Raw genomic sequence first — 12,349 nt, 5'->3', positions numbered from 1 at the left:
TCAGCCATATTATGGAGCCTTTGCGGCACCCCTAAACCCAAAAGATCTCGATCGGAAGGTGAGGAAGAGGGTTGTCCTTACCTTACACAGATCTAGAGCTCGAGGGGTGGCATAAGTGCTCCTCTAACAGGGCTCAGAAACAAACCCCATTGCTTGGCTACTTTTGGCCCATACAGCACATGCATACAATCGCTCATAGTAAGTACAGGAGGCGGTCTCAAAGCCAACGTCTCTACTGGGGATATCTTACTCTGTAAACGCTCTTTGACCTCCTAACCTGACAATGTCACCCTGTAATTTGACCCTGTAAATTCTACTTCAGGGTTGTAGAACGTGCCAACTTAAATAGAGCCTCGAATGCTGGTATAAGAGTACGCACTTTTTACAGACCAAGTGCATGAGCACCTGCCGCAGTAATAAAGGATCAGAAATCTATGCCCTATACGTAAACACGCGTGAGATAAAAATTAGCATCCGCGCATAGAAGACCGCGCTTTGTTAGGTTCCGATGAGAAGGTCTTATCTTTCTCATGGCCCTTCAGTATTTATCTCCTTTTACGCCCTGTTGTTCGGCGCGTTTTGTCGACTGAGAATAGGCGTCAGCGGTTTTAACCACATTGTCAAGAAAAGGGCCCACAAAGCGGTTTCGCAGCAGACGCGCCTCCTCGAATTGGTCATTTTCGTTTGTCCGACACAGCTTCCATGTCCTGCCTCTACGCATCAGCTCCTTGGGTGCATAAAACAACCGTCGACATCAGAGGACTACGAGCATTTTGTGCTGGGCAACAACATCCAACACACGACGGCAGCGCCCCAAGAGGAGTCATCGGCAGATAGCGTCGCCCTGAGAAAGATTTACGGGCGCTCCTGCGTTCCAGAGGTGTCGGAACCAGTCGCAGCCGTACTGCAGGGACAACTACCCGCTTGGTTGCAAGGCAAGTTGCTTCGGAACGGGCCGGGAATGGCATCAGTGGGCGTTGATCGATACAACCACGCGTTGGACAGTCTCGCACTAATAAGACAGTTCAGCATTGAGAACGGCCAGGTGTTCTACCAGAACCGCTTCCTGCGAAGCCAGTCTTTCCTCCGCAACCAGAAAGCCAACCGGATCGTCGTCTCAGAGTTCGGTACAATGGCGCACCGCGACCCTTGCTCCAGCGTGTTCGAGCGGCTGTCGTCTTATTTCTCTATGGACATGTCGGACAATGCCCTGGTAAACGTGATGCCCATAGGCGATGATGTCTACGCTATGACGGAGACGCCACACTTGTTCCGGGTCGACCTGGATACGCTGGAAACGCTGGAGAGGAAGAGCCTCAAGAATTTGGTGGCCGTGCACATCGCCACCGCGCACCCGCACTTGGACCCGGGCGACGGCGCTACGTACAACATTGGCACCAAGATGGGAGCACGTCCAGCATTCATCTTGGTTCGATATCCTCCTGGCGTGGAAGGTGGTGCGAGTTCTGTAGACCACGTGACGGCCGTGGGCAAGATACCGCTGCAGTCCCGGGTGGCGGCGCCCTACATCCACAGCTTCGGTTTGACAGAGAATTTGGCGGTGGTGCTGGAGCAGTCCCTCCACATACCGTCCATGCTTAAAACCAAGTTTTTCCGCCACAAGACTTATATAGACGCCCTTAAATTTTATTCCAAGAAAAACGTTCGCTACCATGTTATGAAGAAAAACACGGAATACCTGCATCCTGGAGTGATCGAAAGCGCTGCATTTTTCACGTTCCATCACATTAACGCCTTTGAACGCGGAGATGAACTTGTGGTAGACCTAATCTGCTACGACGATGAGAGCATCATCAGGGATTTCGATCTGACAGGGAAGAACCCCGTCTCAGGCAAGAGCGGGTATCTGCGCCGTTTTGTACTGCCTTTGTATCTAGCAACGAACGAGCGCGTCTCTGTAAAGCCACAGTGCCTGGCAAAGAACGAGCTGTGCGGTGAGCTGCCGCGAATCAACCAAAACCTGAATGGGAAAGCGTACCAGTTCGTGTACTGTCTGAGCAACGTCAAGGGTGAGGAGCACAGGCCGTGCATCTCCAAGCTTGACGTCTCTACTGGCGACTGGCTGCGTTGGGAAAGGAAGGGATGGTTCCCATCCTAACCAGTGTTCGTCCCCCGTTCCGGAGCCGTCGACGAAGATGATGGCGTCGTCCTCAGTTCTCTTCTTCGAGAGGATGACGACAAGAAGTTGGCCCTGGTTGTGATCGACGCGCGAACCTTTCAGCAGCTGGCCGTGGCGGAATTCGACTGCCCGTCTTCAATGCAGGCTGATTTTCACGGATGGTTTCTTCAGCAAGAAGTCTAGGCTCCGTCTAAGCAAAGTGACACGTGCTATGCATTACCTGGACAAAGACAATAACGCGATACTTCCTTGGCCATGCCTGAGGGAAAAGGCGATACGAGTATACTGTACGATGGACGAACGCAATGCGGAGAAGAGAAGCATGCGATTTATGGGTTTTGTGCTGGATATATATGTAAATGTGCACAGTGGCCAGTAAAAAAAAATGGTAGTGTTCTAACGTAGCTAAACCGAGCAGACGTGCGAAAGCATGTGTTTAGCGAAGTTGGCTCATGGTTTTGCTTTGCTGGGTCGTCGGCACGTCTGGTGACGATATTAGACTCAAATTAAGCCGATCTGTGCTGATCTGTGCGCACTGCAGATGGTAGTGTTGATGAAGACGACGATGTGCAACGCACAGCGCGAGGCTGTGTTGTCTAATGTACCCTGGCCAATCTCCCACTGTGGGTACGCGCCATTCAGACAGAGGCCATCATCATCATCATTATCATCATCATCATCATCATCATGTTTAATGCGAGGTGTGATCGACTGCGGCGATGGCATAGTGCGCTCGTGCAGTGGCAAGCGAAGCCGATCTGTTCTGTCCGCCGCGGGTTCGAAACTCAGTCGCGGCAATGTTGATTTGATTTTTGCACCCTCAATGCCAAGGACGCCACAAGATGTTTGGTTAGGTTTGACCCCATGAAGTAGTGCTTGCGACAACAAGGTTTGCGTAAGTCATCGAAGACCAGTGGGGTAGAAAGAAAAAATATATATAATTCATTGCAGGCACTTTTTTTTGCTGAATAACCCCCAAGTCCTAGGGCAGGGAAGGGACTGGCAGCATCAATATCGGGTGTTTACGTGGAATGCAGCGCTGTGAGTTCCGATAACACCACTCCAGTGATTGCTTGCTGGTATTAATCTTCTGCATCTGACACTGCACGTGCTACAAGCAAATTAGGAGGGCTTAGGCTGTTGTGCTCCACACGCTTGTCAAGCTACGTCCAAATGCGTGTTTAACGCAGCAAAGTGCACTCACATGCTCTTTTTTTTACTTTTTTATTGCGCATTCAGAATTCATTGAGTACGAATATGTAGCGCGAACTCAGATTGAGGCGAAGGAAGGCACAAGGACGAGTGCTCGTCCTTTTGTCTCTTCCTTCGTCCCAGTGGCAATTCGCGATGTTTCTACTCCATGAAAACTAACTTGCCCTAGCTTCTGCTTTGTCGAAGTTCTTTATAGCGCTACAAAAAACAAGGACACAGGAAGAAGTACACAGGACGGCCGCTGGGCGAAGTACACAGGACGGACAGCGCCCGTCCTGTGTCCTTGTTTTTTGTAGCGCTATAAAGAACTTCGAGGAACTATGCTTCACCAACTAGCCCCACAACGTGTTTTGTAATGTGAACTTCTGCTTTGGTTTGCTAATTAAGACATCGATAATTATACGTTGTTTGGTTTTTATTTTTATGCAGTTTAACGTCTCGCACAAGAGGCTCTCGCATTTCGCCTCCATCGAAATTCGACCTCCGCGGCAGGGATCGAACGCGCGTCTTTCGGGTCAGCAGTCGAGCACTATAACCACAGAGCCACCGCGGCGGCTATATGCGATGGCGTGCAGGTACGGGTATTTGCATAGACTAATTCAAAAGTTGACACGACAGGTGGACAGATCGCTTCTGTTCAAGCAAATGTGACTAGCGCTCGCAAGAAAATGTACTGAACCATTTTCAGGAAGCGGTCACGATTCGCCATGCCAGCCCTATTTAATTCCTGGTAAAGTACGCTGAATTGGTGAGATTTATTTCAAAGGGGACCATTTTCCTTAATTAGAATGTGACCATTTTCAACTCACACGAGAAAGTATACATTAACGTAAAGGGATCGGTATTTAATGTGGGCGTTGCGCACAAAAATGCTTTACGTGTGTTCTTGTTCTATGGGCTGACTCGAGAAAAACCTGCGCATTTGTATTCCGCTGCATATTTCTGAGACGTAAGGCGACTTGATTAAATTATGCGGAACAATTAAGCTACACATAGGGTCACGGGCGAAAGCCTTTTTTAGTTTTTTTAGCTCTTTCCTTTGATTTGTTTCATGCACCTCCGGCGTCTATGCATCCAGTGTTGCCACTTTGCCTCAGAACGCTACAAGGCTCTATCCTACGCGAAGCGTTTTCAAAAATCCTGGCTTCAAGGTAAGTTGCAAGAAGGGCATAATAAACACACTATATATATATATATATATATATATATATATATATATATATATATATATATATATATATATATATATTTTTTTTTTTTTTCGGACTCCGTTCTGCAGGCTTTTGCTGTAATCACTTCGGTATGACTTCGCCAGTAGCACACGGGCGATAAGATATGTGTGGCTACTGAACAGGGAATTCTTCTATAATTTGTCTTTATTTATTGAAGATAAGAATGACAGCGTTAGCACGCGATTTGCTATAAGGTTGTGCTAGAATCGAACAAGGAAAAGTTTTGCAACCGCTCAAAAGCGAAAATGCTCACTGAGTACTTGAGGAGCAATGCTTCAAAAGGGACAATGAGGAGAAATTAGAGCCAATTTTTATCACAAAAGAAAGACAGAAAAAAGACAACCTAAATGTTGGAAGTTAAAGAAAAACCTATACTTGGCTGTGCCATAGGCAGCCAGTTCCATTTTGGTATACGAGGTGTTTCACCTAAGACTTGACGCAATTAAAAATAGGCTTTTTTGTTTAGAGGAGCGGTTTTTCGGCATAGCACTGTCAGCGGTGTAGTACACCATACTACAGCTAAGATGTGCAAACTAGCAGGCTTGTTAACTAATACTGAATAGTTAACTTCTTACTACTCTTAGGCTCCTTAATTATTTAGGGGCGTGTGGCCCGCTGTAATTAATATTCATATCAGTAATTTCGAAAAAGCGGTTACCCTCGGAACTGTGGCCCAACAAATTTTAGCTACGTCGCGCCAAAATACATGGGCGTTCGAGTAGCTTAAAAGCAAAGCAACCTCTCCAGTGCACCTAACTCGTCGAAATAGCCAAAATTTGTCGGGCCACAGCGCCGAGGGTAACCATGGTTTCAAAATTATAGAAACTAATAGGGGTAATAATTACCATGGGCTACATGCATTTCGAATATTAAGTAGCCTGACAGTAATATTTAAAAAGTTAACTACTCAATATTAGTTAACCATCCAGCTAGTTAGTACGTCTTACCTGTTTTCTGATGTGCTATACAGCTGGAAATGCTATGGTGAAAACTGCGCTCTTCTAACTCAAAAGACCTATTTCAAAAACTGTGTAAAGTCTTAGGTGAAACACCATGTGTTCCGGTGCCTCGCGTCTTCGCCCGATATATGCATTCCCGCGCAGTTTCGTTTCTGACGTGCCTCGATTTACAAGCGCGGGAGCAGCAGAGGAAATCTAAGTGCCCCTTGGGCGAAGTTCTTGCCTCGGCACGCACCTCCGACGCGTTTGTGTTTGAGCCGCCGCGGTGGCTGAGTGGTCATGGGGCTCGGCTGCAGGCCCGAAAGACGCGGGTTCGATCCCGATCGCGCCGGTGGAATTTCGATGGAGGCGAAATTCTAGATGCTCGTGTACTGTGCAATGTCAGTGCCCTTTAAAGAACCCCAGGTGGTCGAAATTTCCGGAGCCCTTCACTACGGCGTCCCTCATAGCCTGAGACGCTTTGTGACGTTAAACCCACATAAACAAGACTGAACGTTTGTGTTTGTGTGGTTTTACAGCAGTTTACCCCATGCTAGAGCACGGCTTGCTACTTCTTGTCTCCATGTACGCCGCTCACAGCCATGGTACACGTAAGTGCGTACTGCGTCGTCGCTTCTCCTTTTGATCGACGACAGTTCAGCGTTGTAATATCAACGAAAATGGAGGCGGCTGCAAAAAAATAAAAAGTAGGTGAATGGGCGTCCTAGGTTGTCTTAACAGCCATGTCGATTCATAGCAGGATGACAGTACCATTGTTTTTGGGGTGTTGTATCGTAGAGTGCCGATAGATGAGCCATAGCAGACCAGTTTGTTGAATGCTATGCCGATACGAAAAACGAAAGGCATTCAGGGTATCACTCTATGCGCAGGTGTGCTTACTGCCCTTTCGTCCTCAAGACTACTTGCTCAATAAATTCTTGAGTGAGTCTTTTGGAATTCTCTTGAAGCTCCACAATCTATCCCAATGCAGTTTTATGGGGGTTTTAACGTCCCAAAGCGACTCAGGCTATATGAGGGACGCCGTTGGGAAGGGCTCCGGAAATCTCTACCACCTGGGGTTATTTAACGTGCACTGACATCGCACAGTACACGGGCCTCTAGCATTTCGCCTCCATCGAAATTCAACCGCCGCGTGGCGGGATCGAACCTACGTGTTTCGGGTCAACAGCCGAGCGCCATAAACACTGTGCCACCGCCGGCTCGGTTTCCTGTTTTATGCGTTCGTCTCTTAATCGTAACATTTTTAACGATGCGCGTTTTGATATAAATGTGCCAGGAATAAGTCCGCTTTGCGTAGTCCACAAGATCCACAGTGAGGAGTGCAGGTAGCAATAAGTTTAATACGTTCCTGGCCACAGTTGCTGAGGCGACTGCGTAATCAGCGAAATCAGGCGATCTCAGTAAGCTCAGTTCGCCTCCCGCCGGCAAATTTGTACGATGATTTATTATCACTGTTAATATTTAAGACAGCAGCTCGTATCGATAAGCGATTGCTGCCGCCAGGTTTCAGATGCTGCTTTCGCGCACTTCGCTGTCCCGCTTCGCGAAGAACTCCTGCGGGAACTCCGCGAGAACTCCTGCCGCTAGGTAATGCTGCCCGGGCCTCCACAACCGCAAGCACAGCGCTCGGCGTGTTGCCTTAGAAGACGCTTGGCTGCATAACCAGTTCTACTGGGAAAATCATTACAGAACTTAAAAATGTCATTATGTAGCATTCTATACTCATCAGTCGTGACAGCATCTCGGGAATGACAGCTTCTGCACCGGTAGCTTCGTTTGCTGCCGACACTGCCGCCTAGTCGGCGATCGGATATTCTTGGTTTCCAGCTAGCCCCGTAGCCTCAGCCAATGCCCATTCAGGGGGTGTTTCCTCAGCCCTCAAAAGCATCGCACGCTCTGTGCAGGACGGAGTTCGGGAGAACTTCGTTTTCGGGATCGGTAACCGATTCATAGCAAGGCTACCGCTAACGAAGCCATGGCTTATAAAAGATGCCCGCAACGCCCGGCTGGCGGTTGCTTTCATTTAGGCTGTTGCTGGACCGCACCGCTTTCAGTCAGAAATTCTGGAGCCTGTGTTTACATTGTTTTTCGGAGATTAAGCCTCCAGAGAGTCCCGCATTTGAATCAGATCTATAGGGAAGAAAAAGTTTTTTTATGTTTGAGACCAAATCTCGCAGCAATACTTGCGTCTTTTGCTGCCGTGCAAACGACAACAAAGCCACAGAATGCCGACCTATAGGATTTTGATAACAACAAAACCTTGAAAGGTTTGTCCTCAGTGTCCCTTTAAAGCACAGGCCTTCCTAAAATATTTCTTCAACCATGAAATGCGCTTGCTAAATAAACAGTGCATTTTGACATCGGGTGTGAAGACCTCCAAATGGAGACATGCTCTTGACTGGTTGAACATTCCTGAAAATTTTGACACCTAGAAATACATAGAAATGCATTTTTTGTTTTTATTTTTGCAAATAGAAATCGCACAGCTTGTGTATCGATAAATCAACACGAGCACCGCGCACAGAGAGGAAGCGCTTCAGAGGTAAAAAGCGCAGAGACCTGCAGAACGAGAGGAAGAAGAGAAGCAGTCATATGGTTCAGAAATAGACGCAGGATTACTTTCCCGCACAGCCATCTCCAAAATGCAAGGTAGTTAGCTACGCAAAAGTAGTTCTGGTAGATAAAGTGCCAGCTGAAGATGCCGTCATGGCTGGTAACCGACGAAACATGGCCACTTCTCGTTGCGCATTCGCTTGGACAAGCGTTCCGCTCTTCCGTCTGCTGGCACTGTGTCTTGACCAACCTTCTGCCTCCGTTGCCGTTGTCTGCTCGCTGAAATTAGGAGTGACTTACAGACTATGCACTTTCCATAGCTCTTGCTAAGGCGCTGAATTTCGACACCCGAGTTGTCCTACGGGACGCCGTGAACACTACCGACAAATTGAGGGTCTGAATCCTTGACAAGACAGGGATAATGAACTTTCTGCTATCTCAGCAGCTGCTGGTGTCTGCGCGAAACCGCTATCAACCAGACAGTTTCGTATTGAGGTACCGGGTACGAAGCAAGAAATCAAAGCACCACTCTGTCAAATGCAAACATGTGAGAACTTTATGAAACAAACAGCAAAAAGGCGGATGGCTCCAGCATGATTCCATTGGTACAGTCAATCTTGCGAACGGGACGCGAAGCAAGCGCCGTAATGAATATGGATGTTTCAGCACGGATTATGAAATGTTAGAGAGTTTTAGCATAGCGGAGACCTACTGGCGTCGTACGCATCCTGTACACGCGCACAAATACCCAACAATGCATGACAAAAGCATTTTTGAACGGGAAAGTGATTGTAAGCGCAATTTTTCGCATATTGTAAGATTTCACTATAACAATCAATATACACGCAGATCTGCCGTAGACAGGTTAGCATTTTTGGGGTATTAACGTTTTTGCTATCGTGAAAAGTGTTTCTCATTGGTTTTCTAGGGCAGACTTAACTGCTCGATGGGAGCGATGGAAAAAAAATTTAAATAAAGATACTGCAACCTATAGGAAGAATGGACAATTACCTTCAGTAATTCCATAACCGCACCTGGCATTTTCTGCAATAGTCAACATTTTTGTCGAAGAATATCGGACATGGAGGCGGCTGCGTGTGCGCAGCCGGCGTCCGCTTATCCCGTATACGTCTACGCTAGTACGTGTCCGCTGTGCTGAAACTTTATAATGTTCTAATTTTTGGATTCATAATGTTTGTAGCCAGAAGTCATCCTTCTCGTGGACTGTTCCCTTTAATTGGGCGGCCTATTTTCGCTCACTCAGGGGAACCAGTTGGTGCCGAAGAAGTGTAGACCAAGCCCAGCCGGTGTACCATTTGCTAATGGAGCCAAATGAGTTGAGTGAAAGCTGGAACCACTTGCTACGGGAAACCAGCTGGGAGTAAGCAACGACGCAGAAAGAAAACGCGCGATATTAGAACTGTCAGGCAGCAATGACACGGGCAGCAACCACACTGCAGGACAAAACTTCACGACCGATTCATTATATGGCCCGAATTGAATTTATATGTTCTTTACCGATACACGTGCTGATAAGCGTTACAAATTTGCAAACACGAACAGAACAATAACTGGAAAAAGGAATGTTAGGAATGCAAACATCGTCGTTTCAAGAGTGCGCAAAAAGAGAGGTTAAAGAACGTCAGCGATAAATAGCCTTTTTAAGGGGGCACATGATTTTGTTGACATTTAATAATGCATCTTCATGGTTTATGTTATTTAAAACGGAAGAGGGGACGGGGGTAGAAAACCTGTTTTTTTTTCTTATTAGTGAGAGATTTAGCATACAGGAGGTGTCTTCGGAATGAGGTATTGGAACATGCTGGTCCTCCGATTTGTGACGACGCTCTCCACTAAAAGGTGATTAACAAGATATACTGCAACGCAGCTCTGTGCGATAACACTGTTCGTTCTTTAATAATTTAAATAATGGCTGTATGGCTCCCAGTCTGTTAGATCAGTTCCGTTCGCACAGCGCAGGGTTAATGTCGCTATCGTTTTTCTGTAGGCCGGAGTGAGGCCTTGCCTTCCCTATCTATTTTAATTCGCCTTGGAAGCTGTACGTCGAGCTAGCTTTTTTGCGCTTTTTCTAACTGCGCGTTGCGCAGCAAGGGTTAACAGCCACAACCTTTGCAATGTTTGTAGAATAAGACGCGAACCGTATTAATTAGCGGCAGAAGTGGCGTGTTTTCTCCATATTTCATTAAGCCAGCGACCTGTGCGCCCAATATAGGTCATAGCAGAAAAGGAACGGGAAGTGAGGGGCTTGATATGCCCCATTTGAGCAGGAATTTAGCGACCTCGCCTTCGAATACCTGCGTTACGGATAGCACATTTTCCTGGAGTGCGCACTGCTTGCGGTCGGGCAGAAAGCCTTGTCTCTCTCCTCGACGGCACGAAACAAGCCATAGGCTACCACGTCTGCCTGCTGGCGATAACTACTGCCGAATCGGGCTGCTGATTGATGGTGTGAGCAGAACGACTATGTGGTTGCGCTCTCTGGTGGGAACCCTCGAGCTCGAGGACACCCAGGCTGCGAGGAAGGCCGCCGTGTTCCTGCCGCCTGTCCGCCTGTACCTGCCTGCGCTGCCAAGGGAGGAAATCGATTTTGGAAATCACTGAATAAAACGTTTGCCTGGTGCCTATGCCTATAGGTTTTGAGTTTTTCCTTCTTCCCTGTCACAGGTGTGGTCGGTGTTAGAGCCATGTCCTCAACTTCGAGTGTATGGCTGTAGCCCCGCGCCGTAAGAACCAACTTTATCTTTTCGCGTATCGCTGGTCGCGAGTTTCGGGGCATCCTGTTCACCGATCGAGGTGCGCCAGCCGACGCCAGACAAGCGGTGAAGACGACGACATGGTGTCCGTTACGTAAGGGAATGTATGATTTGCCGGAACTGCCCCTTTCTACGTGCAGGAGGCATAGCTCAAGATAGTCAACACATCTGATGAAAAATAAATAATGTTTGTTTGAAAGAAAATACAACCAATTACATTCTCATCTTTGATTGCATTTTTAACGGCTGTGATTCAAAGACCGCGCTGCTGTAGCGCCTTTGGGCTAAGCGCAGTAAAAATGGAATAAAGAATAAAATAAAGAATATGCCTCTCAGGGGGCTTATCACGTTACTGTCCCATATAGAAACCGGTGCGTTTCTCGTATTGAATTTTTTTTATGACATGCGCGAAGGAACTAGAATATTTCCTTGTATTTCCAATTAGAATAGTGCTTGTTACGCCTCAAACTGAGAAAAACTATTTTTCGGTTCTTTAACATAAAAGCAGCGATGGTAGCGAAATACGTATTTCCTTTTTTTTTTCTTGAGCATCATCAGTGGTATTACGAAATAGTTCGGTGTTTTTGCTTCCTACATTCATCAGCGTCCTCTGATCTCATTTTATCGGCCTTTAATAAGTTTTCGCATTTTATTTACCGACAGACGTCTTGTACCGTTTTGCAACAAGTGCGCAAGATTTTACAAAGCCATTTTCCGACCATAAACTCAATTGATACTTGTATGACCCAAAACGTGACCATGGTTTCGGAATTAGTTGAAAATTTTCGAAGAAAAACATCCTGCTGCCAGAGAGCACTGCTTGCAAACGACACCTCTGAAACAGCATCATTGATCGGATATGACATGTTCAAAAGGAGCGAGTGATATGCTCGGAAAACAGGTAGGCTTGGTTAAGGGTACTTCCAGGCCTCATTCGCACTGGTTACTTCACGATATTGCGGCCAAGAACTGTTACCAAATTTTGACCATAATGCTAATTGATGATTTGTCAAACACGCAAGGGGGACACCAGCGTATTTTTCTAAGACAGTCTGCTCCTAAACTCGAATGAATTCGCCTGTGGAGACAACATCATCGCTGTTAGCTTGTGGGATGTAAGAACTATTGAGTAATAAAAACATCATTCCAGGCTTCATACATAATTAGTTATAACGAATAGCTTACTAGGCGTGCTAATTTCCGTTTGGGAGCAATGCACACGTTGCCTGCACGCTACCGTCTCCACGACGCGCCTTCGTTACAGAGGATTCATGCCCCTTCTGATCTTTGGCGACCGCTCCCTATGAGAAATGATAAGTCAGCATCGAACTTCCAACTGCAGCGGCCAATTTCCATTGGTATCACTCATTTATATGTACAGTGAAATCACTCAAGTCATGCTATTCACTTGCATAGGCCTGCAGCAATGCCTTCAAGGCCTCATTTAATTAGGGCGGCGCCGGCAGAAACAAGCCGCAA

General features: G+C 47.0%; 1 pseudogene; it reads left to right on the top strand.

Annotated features, from left to right (window-relative positions):
- Positions 1-508: 508 nt before the first annotated feature.
- Positions 509-2,323, top strand: LOC144124934 (beta,beta-carotene 15,15'-dioxygenase-like; annotated as a pseudogene).
- Positions 2,324-12,349: the final 10,026 nt, after the last annotated feature.

Source organism: Amblyomma americanum, chromosome 1, assembly GCF_052857255.1.
Source record: "Amblyomma americanum isolate KBUSLIRL-KWMA chromosome 1, ASM5285725v1, whole genome shotgun sequence".
Classification (NCBI taxonomy): Eukaryota; Metazoa; Arthropoda; class Arachnida; order Ixodida; family Ixodidae; genus Amblyomma; species Amblyomma americanum.
The sequence above is the reverse complement of the archived record's forward strand: the minus strand, read 5'-3'. Positions and strand labels throughout refer to the sequence as shown.